The sequence below is a fragment of the Phocoena sinus genome, chromosome 11 (assembly GCF_008692025.1).
Source record: "Phocoena sinus isolate mPhoSin1 chromosome 11, mPhoSin1.pri, whole genome shotgun sequence".
In the NCBI taxonomy this organism is placed as follows: Eukaryota; Metazoa; Chordata; class Mammalia; order Artiodactyla; family Phocoenidae; genus Phocoena; species Phocoena sinus.
This window is the reverse complement of record NC_045773.1, coordinates 82,349,711-82,362,238: the sequence shown is the minus strand read 5'-3', so window position 1 is coordinate 82,362,238 and position 12,528 is coordinate 82,349,711. Positions and strand designations below refer to the sequence as shown.

Genomic DNA, 12,528 nt, shown 5'->3' with positions numbered 1-12,528 from the left:
ATTTCCTTCTTCCTGCTGGCCTCATCATTACCCTCACCCCTCAGTCTCTCTTCTGATAGCTGATATCGGGGAATTTGAGACAGATCTTGCCTGCTTTCCCCCAAGGCTCTAAGAACTGAAGTCTGGAATATCTGGGCTTCAATCTGTGCGAAAGGTACTGCAGAGCACCGGGTGTGGCTGTAACTAAAATCAAGTGGCCCAATAGTTCTCACCCCAACCTCCGCATCTTGGCATGTGGGCTAGCTGTTTATTCCCCACTCCCGTCAACGTGCAACCTCTGACCCTCGGAGGCTCTGGATTCAAACAAAACTCTCAGAGGTGATTTAAGGGTCTTGTACTTCCTTTGACAAAAGCGAATCGAACGGGATATTAAAACTATCAGAGAGTGAGGGAATTTGTTTGACCACAGCCCAGAAAATCGAAAAGGGGATGAGGGCAGAGCGTCAAATTTTCTAGAAACCAAGCAAAACAAAAACCTAAAGTTCTCAGCCTATAATCTGGGAAAAGGAGGGGACGCTCTACCAACTGGGGCTCCGTAGCTCAGGGGTTAGAGCACTGGTCTCGTAAACCAGGGGTCGTGAGTTCGAATCTCACTGGGGCCTTAGAAGCGTTAGTTTTCCATCTCGTGCAGACTTTAATTAAGAGATGTATTTCTAAGGGGTGAGTTTCGGTTATCCTTGACACCAAAACCTAGAACAAAAAATGGACCTTTTCAAGTAAAAAAGGAATTACACAACAGAAATAAAGCTGCTGTGCTATCTGAGTTCTTGATGATACCTGAAATTCAGGTATGAAAACCTTACTTGAAGTGCCACCAACACAATTAATACCAATATAAGCTGGCTGATAAACTATCAGTAATTTTCATTGGGATTCAATAAATTGCAATGTACAGTCCTGACTAACTTGGGTGCTATAGGCCTAAAGAGATATTGTAATTATCGATTTTATCATACTTACCTAATGGACTTTAAGCTCCCCTGAATGCAGGAGCCATATCTTGTTTGACATTGTATCTCAGAGCCTTGCAGAGTGTGGAACCTAGTGGGTGCTCAGTAACTATTGAATTAAGCTGAGCTGAAGAAATGTAACCAGAGTGTGGTGAGTTTGCAAACACCTTAGGAGGCATAAAAGTTACCTGAAAGCCAAGGAACCAAGGTCAGTTTATAGAGAAGAACAAAGAAAGTAACACAGTGCTGATGAAGATTCAACCTAAGTAGGAAGCAACTAATCTTCCCGGTCTCAATTTATGATCTCATTATTGGAATTAGCTGTCTGCAAAAGCAAACCCCTGATCACTTCTGAATGGCTAACATAAATTGCTAAAATCAAGAATCTACATCAAAGATTAAAATGATCGAATTTCCATATACCACATTTGTATTAAATAATTAATAATATAATAATACCCCAAAGTCATAGATACATTCCTCAAAAAGTACTTTGGATTCTTGAAACAATCCAACACACTTTATATTGTATCACGTTTGAAAATTTTATTGTAAATTGCTGAAGATGCAGGACAGGCACAGATGATTCGTTTTTATTAAAATCAACCAGAGTAGCTGTCTGTTTCTTGCAACTGAGGACTCTGGTCGTTCCTCAGTCTTCAGAGTTTTTTATGCTTTGCATAGCTTCATGAATACCACTCTCTCTGCTTGAAATATGCCTCTATCCCTTCTTCTAGCTAAGCCCTACTCATCTTTCAGAATTCAGCTCATGTATCACTTTACCTTCAATCTAGGTGAGAGGTGTCTTTTCATAGCACCATTTGTACACCTTTATTATAGCATATATTGGATAATATCTACTAAATAATTGATGTATTTTTTTCTCTTTTTCTTCTAAAGTGACACTTATTGATAGTCGAAACCAAGCCTTGTTTAGAGCTGTATCACCACAGTAAGTTGGAATTCAAATATGTGTGAATACATTTTTTAAAAATGCATGAGTGAATGCCACATTTCCAAACCTGCATGCACTCTGTAGACACATGACATTATCAGGAAATTATTTAGCCTGGTATTAAAAGGAAATAATACGGAAAATTAAAACCATCTTTGTAATAACTTTACAGTGTTAATGTCTATAATATTTGCAGTTTATCCACTGAACTTCAGGGACCTTGATTTTGGCACACACTGGTAAAAAGCTGTTAATTACGTGGCACCATATTCAGTAATTTTAAAAACGCAACACATGGTTTCCAGTTCCTCAGGTAAACAGCTTGGAAGTCTCCGCCCTGTCCTAGCAACAATTAAAAAGCTGAACAGACTAAAAACCAACAATTCTTCTTGAATCCTTAAGAGAGAGGAGAATACAGGGCAAACCCTTACTGGCAAGATTGGAGAGACAAACTGGTGAATACGAGTCACAAACCTACCAAGCAGAGACCCATGGCCAGAAACTGCCGGGGAATGAGCACTGGGAAGAAAACCTGAACTGTAATTTATGAATTTCTGGAGGCTCAATGTGGACAACTCTGAGACTTAAAAACTCCAGGGGAACTCAGTCACAGGGGGCCCTAACAATATTGTGAGATTTACTGCCAGGAGTTCAACCAAGTTCTCACAGTAAATATTGGAGAAAAAATTTTCATAATACTGGCAGAGGAAAAGAAAAAGAAGAACTATTTTGAAATACACCAGAAGACTCTGTCCATCTATAAAAGGCCTGCTCTTGGGAGAAACTAGTTAACCAGAGCCTAACCTGATGGGGTATTAGCAGAGCCATATTGACTTGGGGGAGGCGAAATACTCTATTTCAGTCAGTTCTAGCCTTCTATATGGGAGAAGGAAAATGCCCAATGCCAGCCCAATCTAATCATCCTATCCCATCTAAGGGCCAGGGTTGGGGGTGGGGGGAGAAAAAAACAGAAATTTTGTGAAGTTCACAGTCCAGATGCATAGACTCACTAAAAGGTCACTGACCTAATCATATGACTATAGAACACTTCCCTGCCCCCCACACCTCGCCACCACATTACTAAAGGTCTATTTACAGCAGTCCCTTCTACTCAGCACATGATGTCTGGCTATCAAGAAAAAATTACAAGGCATACCAGAAGGCAAAAACCAAAAACCAAAAAAAGACACTTGAAAAGACAGAGCAAGCACCATAGCGGGAATGTTGTAATGATCAGACCAGGAATGCAAACCAACGATGATTAATATTCTAAGGGGGCTAATGCATAAAGTAAACAGCATGCAAGAACAGAAGGACAATGTAAGCAAAGAGATGGAAATTGAAAGAAAGAAACAGAAAGAGAGAGAGAAAGGGAGGGAGGGTGGGAGGGAGGAAGGAAGGAAGAAGAGAAATGCTAGAGACAAAAAAACACTATAATGGAAATATAGAATGCCTTCAATGGCTTTTAAGTAGACTGCACACAGCTGAGGAAAGAATCTCTGAGCTAGAGGATATATCAATAGAAACCTCAAAAACTGAAAGAGCAAAGAGAATAAAGGCTGAATAAAACAGAACAGAGTATTCAAGGACTGTAGGACAACTACAAAAGGTGTAACATGTAAGTAATGGCAATACCAGAAAGAGAAGAGAAAAAGAAACAGAAGAAATGTTTGAAACAATAATGACTGAGGCTTTCCCTAAAATTAATGTCAGACACCAAACCACATGCTGAGGAAGCTCAGAGAACACCAAGAATACATAATAAGGAGACTACAAGTAGGTATATCATTTTTAAACTACAGAAAATCAAAGATAAAGAAGAAGTCCTGAAAGAAGCCAGAGGATAAAACACCCTACCCATAGAGGAACAGAGATAAGAATTACATCCAACTTCTCCTCAGAAACCGTGCAAGCAAGAAGAGAATGAAGTGAAATATATAAAGTGTTGAGAGAAAAAAACCCACCAACCCAGAATTCTGTACCCTGCAAAATTATCCTTCAGAAGCAAGCAAGAAAGAAAGACTTCTGGGTTTCGCTGATGGCGCAGTGGTTAAGAATCCGCTTGCCCATGCAGGTGACACAGGTTTGAGCCCTGGTCCGGGAAGATCCCACATGGCACAGAGCAACTAAGCCCATGAGCCACAACTACTGAGCCTGTGCTCTAGAGCCCGCAAGCCACAACTACTGAGCCCACGTGCCACAACTACTGAAACCCACGTGACTAGAGCCCGTGCTCCACAAGAAGAGAAGCCATCACAATGAGAAGTCCATGCACCACAGCGAAGAGTAGCCCACGCTCGCCACAACTAGAGAAAGCTCGCGTGCAGCAACGAAGACACAACACAGCCAATAAATTAAAAAAAGACCAACAAAAATTTAGGGGATTTGTTGCTAGTAGACTTGCCTTGCAAAAAAATGCTAAAAGGACTTCTTAAGAGAGAAGGAAAAACTATAGGTCAGAAACTCAGGTCTACATAGACAAAGAAAGAGTACTGAAGAAGGAATACGTGAAGGTAAAATAAAACCCTGTATTTTTCTTACTCTTAATTGATCTGCCATATAACAGTTTGTTCAAAATAATAGTGCAAACAAAGTATTTGCTCATGTATGCTTATTTGTATATCATATGTATATGTATTTGCTTATGCATGTTTACATATATGTGACATGAATGACAGCAATGATACAAGGTACAGGAGAGACGAATTGGGATTATTTTGTTATTATAAGGTACTCACACTATTCATGATGTGGTATAGTGTTATTTGAAAGTAGACTTGGATTAGCTGCAAATGTATATTGCAAACTCTAGGGCAACCACTAAAAAAAAGTAGAAGAAGTATAACTGATATGCTGACAGGAGAGAAAATAGAATCATATAAATGCTCAATTAAAACCTCAAAAGTCAGAAAAAGTGTAAGACGACAAATGTAGGAAAAAAGAATAAGGGCAACAAATAGAAAGCAATAATGAATTCGTAAATATTAATCTAACTATATCAATAATCACTCTGAATATTAATGGTCTAAATACCCCAATTAAAAGATGGAGCTATTATCAAAAAGACAAGAAATTACAAATGTTGGTGAAGATGTGAATAAAAGGGAACTCTTCTGCACTCTTGGTGGAAATGTAAATTGGTGTAGTCACTATGGAAAACAGCATGGAGGCTTCTTAAAAAATTAAAAATAGAACTACCATATGATCCAGCAATTTCACTTCTGGTATTTATCTGGAGCTTGAAGGAAATGTCCACTTTGATGAACGAAGTTGACCCAGAGAAAGGGACCCAGAGAAATAAATACTCCAACCTCTCTGTCTTCTCTCATTCTGGTTTCCTGCTAAGTGCTCCCACAAATGAAACTCAAAGCTGAAGTCACAGGGCAGGGGAGCCCATGCTGTGGTCCATACAGGCTGGCCTTCCATAGAAGAGTAGGCAGAGATCAGAATGTGTGTGTGTGTCCGTGTGTGTGTGTGTTAATATTAACAATTAAAAGCACTTAGCTTTCTATCAACATTTTTCTCCATTATAATGCCTATGTTGTGTTAATGAAAGTCAGTTTAATATCCAGTGACATACTGTGAGTCTTGTAAATTTTCATCTCTTAAGAACAGTAATTCCCTAGATACTGGTTCTTCTTACCTAGATCCAGACTTGGAACACAGCACCATGAGTGCTCTTATGAGGTTTATATAAATCACTCAGAACAGTGCCTGGCCCATGATAAGCTCGATCCAACTAGTGGCTGCTATTGTTATTTAGATGGAATGACCTCTAGAGGTTCAGGCAGATCTCGGTCTCTCTCTAGGACTGTGTGGTGGGAATGTAGGAGGAGATCGTGTGGTGAGATGGTCATTACTAAAGAGTCTATATCGCTTCTCACTGCTCCTCACTTTAAGGTGTATGTAAAGATCCCAATTCAGTAATGCAACAGACACTGAGATGTGGAAACACTTCTGCCCTCACATCCCTTCATGCGTCAGTATGGAGAAATTTGCTCACTGGTCTATTACTCTCTGTCCTGTTTGTTAAGTACTCTGTGGTCAGGAATAGACTATTCCCTTCTTTACACAATTCTCCTTTTCTCTGACAGGAATTATTCCATAAAAGCCAAAAGGCTTCATATCTCGTGTGTATGTGACAGCTGCGATTTCCCCACGCCAAAAACAAGCAAGCAAACACACAAATAAACAAAACTAGCCTTTATAATTAGATGCCCCAGGCAGGAAACGAGGATACTGGGTGGGCATTAGATCGCAGAGGCAAACTATCTGCAATGAACCTCTAAAGAAGGTCAAAGCAGGTGGAGGAGCAGGGTGGGATTAGTGGTGGTGGACACCGCCTTGATTTCTGTAACACGCGCCACAAAGGAGCGGTTACCACTCTGGCTTTTCCCGCAAGAGATGCCGGACCAGCTGGCTGTATGACTTCGAATGCGGTTTTCAGGCAGGCTCGGGGAGGATTTGGGGGAACCGGGAGGCGCAGCCTGGAGGTGCTGGACAGCGAGGCGGGTAGTCCCTCCAGGAGCGCGGCGGGTGCTGGGAGACTCGCCGAGCGAGGGCTGGGCTGTCTCGGCTTCTCGGCGTCCTCCATCTGGTAGGAAGCATCACGGACCAGCCAGGCGGTGCGCGGTGATGCTCTGCCTCAGCTAAATAGCCCTTGTCTTCCATGGATATCGTTCCCTTATTGGGGTCAAGGCGAGGAAGAGCTAGAGTCCGCTCGCTCTTTCTCCTCAGCTTTCTCTCGGGGCTTCTAAAAGGAGCACCCCCGGATCCCGGGGAAATGCTGATTTACGCTGGCGTAGAGGAAGGATCACATACACGCTTCCGCGAAAGATGAAAGTGTCTCGAACAAAGCGTGTTTTATTCGCCAGGGTAGCCGCGGTGGAGGAGGGTAGCGGTGAAGAGGGTCCCTAGCAGTGTCGCGCACTCCAGCTCCAGCTTGTCTCGGGGACCGAGCGCGCCCGTCGCTCATGACTCTGTAGAGCGCGCACCGAAAACGCAAAGAAAGCATGCTCCAGTGGCGCAATCGGTTAGCGCGCGGTACTTATACAGCAGTATATGTGCGGGTGATGCCGAGGTTGTGAGTTCGAGCCTCACCTGGAGCATGTTTTCTGCCCTTTACGATTTCAGTCTCTTTTCATTCTACTGCTTTCTGTTCCTCTTCTTTAAAGAAAAAGCTGAAAAGAGGTTATTACGTTTTCCATGGTGAGAATGGAGATATTCTATGATTAAGGAGGATATTTGGTCATATTTCAAACATAGGAAGAAATCACAAGCCAAAAGGAGGCAGATTGAACATATTCAAGCAATTTCGATTCTCCTCAATCAGGAGAATTTAAAGTCAGGTTGTACAGCCTCAGATGAGTCTCCCTCACCCTTTCCTCGATCCTTTTAAAAAACCATTTCTCAGATCCTTGGGGACTGAGCAAGGAGGAGGAAAACCTGGGTCTTGTGCTCTGCAATTTCGTGCAGCTGTCACCGGGGCTCACGGATTTCCGGAAGCTGCTGTCAGGCATCTTAGCTTTGAGTTCCACAAGATTTGCAGTGAGGTTGCTGAACTCCATCTTTGAAATATACATGTGCTTTGAGTCAGGCTCCACCGCCTACTTTACATAAACCAGACTGGGGAACAGAAAATAATTTCCCCCAGCAATGAAACATAGGTGGCTATGTATGTATCTCTTCCTAATTTCATCAGAAAATAAACGGCCTTGTTTGGGAAAATGACATTCATCCTGACGCTGTGTCTGAAATAAATGATTGAATGTTGCTCTGCTTTTAACCAGTTTCTCCTGGATTTCAGTGTCTCACAGGGCCCTCCTTCTCTTCTGTTTCTTACATATGGCTATATCCCACAGTTCTATCTCAGCTTTTTTCTCATCTAATGATATACACATTCTTTGTATTATATTCATTCCCTTGATTACAACATCTCTCTAAATACTGATGATTGTAGTATTTCTTTCCCATCCAGTCCTCGCATTTGAATCCAGATCTATGCATCCTACTGCCTACGGGATGTTTTTGTCCAGAAATTCACACAGATCTGCAACATCAACACATGGGATAATCATCAACTTCAAATCCACTCCCTCTCCTGTGCACTGTATCTCAAAGGCAGTCATTCAACAAATACCTGATGCTTGCTTTTTCCCAGATCCACTCTAGGTGCTGAGATTACTGCAGTAAAATTTTAAAAATCAGCCTCTGCTTTCTGGAATCTAAGTTCTAGTAGGGAGAAATAAACAATGAACAAGTAAATATAAATATACAGTAAGACAAAGTGATGATACGTTTTATAGAGAAAAACAAAAATAGTATAAGAGGGATCAGGGATAACAGGGATTATGCTGGGAGTGCTATATGAGGTAAGGTTGTTAGAGAAGGCCTCTCTAAGCAAGTGACATTTGAGCAGAAACCTGAAGGAAATATGGGAGAAAGTCTTGGATATATATGTTGAAAGAGGTGGAGGCAGAGGTATGAACAAATGCAAAAGCCTAGACGTGGGAATGGCCCCATGAGCATAGTTAGAGGAGAACAAGGAACAGAGGTCGCTCCAGTAAGTCCCCTACATACGAACCTTCAAGAGGCGAGCTTTCAAAGATGCGAATGTGTGTTTGCACATCCAACCACATAGGTTAGTTCACGTGTCTGGCGTACCTTGTCATGTGCGTGTATCCGCTACAAGTAGGTGTGTTTTTGTGTACTTTACTGTACAGTACTGTATAGAGTACGGCAGTACAGTCTCTTTATTTCAAGCCCAGGATGTCTGGAGGCAAGCATAAAAGCAGTGGTGATGTAGATGGTACTGCTAAGAAGCACCAGGAATTGGAGGCTTAGAGAAAGGATGAAGAGAGACAAGAGGAAGAAGTAACTGAAGAACCAAAGAGATTCAGGATGCAGGCAATGGCAAGAGGATTTTCTTTCTTTGAGGAGGCACTGTTAGTTTTGAGGCACGGGACCTGAAGGTAGAATGGTGCACGACGGTTGCAGCAGCCGTTCAGAATGCAATCCAGTGCTACCGTGTCATCTACAACGAGAAAAAAAGAGCTACTACCCAGATATCACTGGATCGTTTTTTTCAAGAGGGTAGATAGAATTGAATCCAGCTAGGAACCAGAACCTGAGCCATCAACGTCAGGCATTAGTGAAATTGCAGCTTGCCCTCTGTCTCCTATTGCTGACGATCCTTCAGCTCTACCATCTCCCACCCCCTCTCCCTCCTCCATTCATAACTCTTCTTGCCTGTGTACTCAATGCCAGCCCCTGTGTGCCAGCTGTTGGACTGTACTACTGTACTTTTCAAGGTACTGTACTGTAAGATTAAATTTTTTGTGTGTGTGTTTGTTTTTTATGTATTATTTGTGTGAAAAGTATTATAAACCTATTACAGTACAGTACCATGTAGCCAACTGTGTTAGTTGGGTACCTAGGCTAACTTTGTTGGACTTCGGAACAAATTGGACTTACAGATGCACTCTTCCAAGGGAACTCGTTTGTATGTAAGGGACTTACTGAATATTTAAACAGAAAAGCCTCTTCAATGATTCTTAAAAGCTAATGCATGACATGATATTTTATAATACTAGTTAAGACAGTGACCAAACGACGGTTGAGGAAACAGTGTGAAAGTAAAGTTGCCAGAGGCACAAAGATGTCTCCAGGGACTATTCATGTTTTCTGTAGGAATCTCAGACCAGTCAAGGGCTGGGGTTGTCCCTGGTTTCCATGGCTTGATTTTAGAACTCTGAAATGACTCTGATCACACCAGCTTCTGCGGAGCTGTTCAAAACAAAAAACAGAGATACAGTTCTCTAACATTTCCTTTCTAGTAAGACATGTATGTACAATAAGATTCACCCATTTTAAGTGTACAGTTTGATTAATTTTGATAATTGTATTAATTTCCTATTGCTGCTGTAACAAATTAGCACAAACTTAGTGGCTTAGCACAAAATTATTGTCTTGCAGTTCTGTAGGTCAGAAGTCCAAAATGGCTCTCAGTCGACTAAAATCAAGCTGTTGGCAGGTCTGTGTTCCTTCTGGAAATTCTCACAGAGAATTCTTTTCTTGCTTTTTCTATCTTCTAGAGGCTGCCCACATTCCTTGGCCATTGGCCCCATTCATCTTCAAAGCCAGCAACTGCATCACTCTGATCTCTGCTTCTGCTGTCACATCTTCGCTGACTCTCATCTTCTTATGCCTCTCTCTCCCATCTTTAAGGACCCTATGATTATATCAAGCCCACTTGGATAATCCGGGGTAACCTCCTTGTTTTAAGATCCTTACCTTAATCACATCTGCAAAGACTCTTTTGCCATGTAAGGAAGCACATTCACAGGTTCTGGAGACTATGGTGTGGACCTCTTTTGGGGAACCCTTATTTGCCTACCACGACAGTTATATACCATTGTACACATAGCACTGCATTTAACATGGAGAACAGCACCTTTCCCCTAAAAAGTTTCCTCCTGCTCTTTGGTAGTTCATCATCTCCCTACACTCCTGCCTCTGGCCACCAGTGATCTGCTTTCTATCACCATAATATGTCCTTTACTAGAATCTCATGTAAATAAAATGATACCGTTTGTAGCCATTTGTGTTAGATTTCTTTTACTTAGCTTGACACTGTGCTGATCTCTGTGGCAGAGAATCATTTTTGATTCCCGGCTTCTCCACACTCCCCATATTTATCTGTTCCTGAGTCTTCTCAGTTCTATCTTACCTCCTTAATATCTCTCAATATTTCTGTGCTCACAGTCAATGTTCCCGAAGGCCTCTGTACCTTGGCAAATACTCCTCTTCTGCCCTGAAACTTCTTTGCTCCTCCTTTTCATTTGCTTCTACTTCTTCCATTGGAGAGCACTTGTCTGTCCTTAGGACGTGATGAGAGCTCCACCTCCACAGTTTGGATCTCACGCTCTCCTGTGAGCTACATATGCTGTGCAAGGCACTTGATGTATTTGTTCAGTCTTATCTTAATTCACTCTCATTTATCGGGTCATAAGCTCCTTGGGGGAGACAGGGACTGCATCTTCATTGCTTGTTTATTTAGCACCCAGCTCAGCTGCTGACTGAAGAGATTGTAACTCTCACATACTTTTTCCGCCTGTGGTTTCGTGGAGGTCTCTGCTTCCTTTACAGCACTCCTTCGTCTTACCCCATTCTCACTGCTTAGGGTGAAAGTTTATTGTATTGATTTAATTTATTCATTTTGGCAAAATAAAGGTTAAATTTCAGCTCTGGGAAATGAGCAACATTAGCAAGAGAGTTTTGTTTTGTCTTGCAGTTTCTTTCACTAAAGGAACGTAAAGGTCTGAGGTCAGAAAAGAGATTTACCAGTGCAAATAAAAAAGACCTCTTAAGCTCTTTTCTCTACAAATAATGCTCATCTTCCTCTTGTCCATGTGACAGATGCCTACTCATACTTCATGGCCCAGAAAAAAAATCTGATAATTTATTTCTTCTTACTAATAGATAATTTGTAATATTAAATTCACATTTATCTCATTGTAAAAACGATGTATTTACACATACAACTGTCTTCCTACTAGTTTGCTTATCAAGGACAATTGCCATGACTATTTAAAAAATTTTTTTTCAATTAAGTAGTCCAGTGTGTGACACTTAGTAAAGCCTCAAAAATATCAATAGAGTCTCAAAACTGTACAGTGGAATAAAGTCAGAACTTTGGATAGAAGAGGAGGATAGGAAAAGAAGAAGGAAAAGATAAGGTGGTTTGGATGGGAATGATGAGAAGGAAAAACAACGTGTTTCTTTTTGGTTGTTCCAGATGAAATTATTGGACATTTTGAACACTGCTACTCAAGGTTTTTCTAGAGTTGATATATGCTTCTGCCAAATAAAGGACTAAAATATATGTTTGGCTAATAATTAGAATTCGAAATGAGTTTGTTTTAGCCCCATTGTAGGGTAAATAACTACTGTAGATCTCATACTATTATGAAAAAGAGTTAAATATTCTGCTTAAAATTTTTTCCTCTTCATATAAGAATACTCCAATAATTTTTTAGACTATTTATAGAATTATCGTGTCTTATATAATAGTGGAACAAGAAACTTTTCTTACCATTTTGACCTTTTGGGTTTCTTTACTATTTATTTCTCCCCAGTTTCCGTTTCTGTTGCTGACGCAAGCTGAAAAGATTTGTATCCTTAAAGGGTCTCCAGGTGATTTTATCTATAACATAAATATGGCCTACTTTTGTGTCTTTGGCATGTCCAAATTATATTTCATATAACTACTTTGTTAATTTTCAAATTTTTTGTATACATAATATATTCATATGGTTCAAAATATTTTATGTATAAAGGCCCTCCCTATTCCTATCCCCAGCCAACCAGTTCCCCTCAGTACAGGCTACTCATTTATGTTATTAGTTTCTTGGAAAAATAGAATTATTCTCATTCTCTTTGCCAGATACCATTCTAGGTGAGGGTCTGGGGAGGAGCCCATCCCTTCCCATGTAGAGAAAAATTTGGCCACGCCCAAAGAGAGGTCTGGCCTTTGCCCTCAGCTTTTGGGAGGTAATCTGTATCACATCTAATAGTAGTGTATTTGGGGGGCGGGGGGTGGTGGGGTTGGCCATTCTCTGTAGC

The 12,528-nt window shown here is 41.1% G+C and overlaps 2 non-coding genes across 2 annotated transcripts; both read left to right on the top strand.

Moving 5' to 3' along the window:
- The first annotated feature begins 529 nt into the window (after positions 1-529).
- Positions 530-602, top strand: TRNAT-CGU. Its single transcript has one exon. It is a non-coding gene; the product is annotated as a tRNA-Thr (tRNA).
- A 6,317-nt stretch (positions 603-6,919) lies between these two features.
- TRNAI-UAU lies at positions 6,920-7,013 on the top strand. Its single transcript has 2 exons — positions 6,920-6,957; positions 6,978-7,013. It is a non-coding gene; the product is annotated as a tRNA-Ile (tRNA).
- Positions 7,014-12,528: the final 5,515 nt, after the last annotated feature.